Source organism: Tupaia chinensis, unplaced genomic scaffold (assembly GCF_000334495.1).
Source record: "Tupaia chinensis unplaced genomic scaffold, TupChi_1.0 Scaffold000063_1, whole genome shotgun sequence".
Classification (NCBI taxonomy): Eukaryota; Metazoa; Chordata; class Mammalia; order Scandentia; family Tupaiidae; genus Tupaia; species Tupaia belangeri.
The window spans coordinates 1,746,077-1,747,506 of NW_006159521.1; positions in this window are offsets into that span (position 1 = coordinate 1,746,077).

Below are 1,430 nucleotides of genomic sequence, written 5' to 3' on the forward strand. Positions count from 1 at the left end.
TCTTTCAAGTGAAAGTGAAAAAGTCAAATTTAAAATGGTGTAACTGGGGCAGCCCCATAGCACAGTGGTTAACCCCTGTGCATTGGGAATTGGATCCCACATGGCCGACTGTGGCTCAAGTTCCAGCCTTGGTGGCTTATCAAACACACCAGGTGCCTTGTCATTACCTGCCCAAAATCCTGATGAGATGGAGAAATGGAGAAGGGATTGCAGCATGGCTATCCCCATGGGGGTGGGGGTGGGTGATTTCTCACCCCACCCCCTTTCTCTTTTTCTCTCTCTCTATATATATCTGAAAAGCACACACACCCTATGACAAAAACCTAAAAAACAAAAGGGGACTTTGCAAATATGATTCAGTCAGTAATTTTGAGATGAGAAGATTATCCTGGATGATCAGGTGAGCCCAATGTAATCATAAAGGCCACTATAAAAGGGATATAATATCTTTAATGGAGTCTACATGAATACTATATATAATAAATAAAGATACATTTTCTTTTTTTAAAGAATTATTTTTCATTGAACTTTATTTATGTGTTTATTTATTTTAATTTGATCATTTATTTTAATTTGTCCTGAGAGGGACAGAATGAAAAAGAGAGAGAAAGAAAGCCACCAGGTCCCGGACTCAAACCACAGTTGGCCATGTGGGAGTCCAGTGCCCTTAAGCACCACGCCACCTTGCTGGCCCCTAGAAATACATTTTCTTAAGTGCTAATCATGACAACAGTTTGTCATCAAATGCAGTGGATTAATTATATGTATACACATATTAATATCTATGGTTTTGTTGATTTGTTTTTCCTGTAAGACGTGGGTATTCACCAGAGAGAGAAGACAGAGAGAGAGGGAAAGTGAGATATCACCCTGTGGGTGGGAGGGATGGCCATGCCACAATCCCTTCTCCTTTCTCTTTTTGGGAATTTTGGCATGCATGCACACATGCCTGGCATGACTTTTCAAGCTGTTGGGTTCAGGACTCAAACTGCACAGTTGGCATGTGGGATCCAGTAACTTAGCCTTTATGCCTCCTGCTGTCCTGACTGTATATATGCTTTATGCTCATGACACCTTCCCGCTGGATGAGGAGGAGGACTGATTGCATCACCTGTTTTGACGGAGGCAGACTGGAGTTTGCATCTCAGCCCTTCATTTGTTGGTCATGTATAAAAGCTTCTCTGATGCCCAAATTCACGGATGGGCACTATAATATGATCGTTTCAGCTGCCAGTGGGTCTCAGGAGGAGCTTCTTTTCCTTATTAAGTATATTATTTGACATAGAAGTAATATAATATTACAAAGAACATTTAAAATATACAGAAGGGACCAGCAGTTGGCATAATGGCTGTGTCGCTGGACTCCCATGTAGTCAACTGTGGTTCGTGTCCCAGACCAGGTGGCTTAAACTCACACCGGGCGTGTGTGC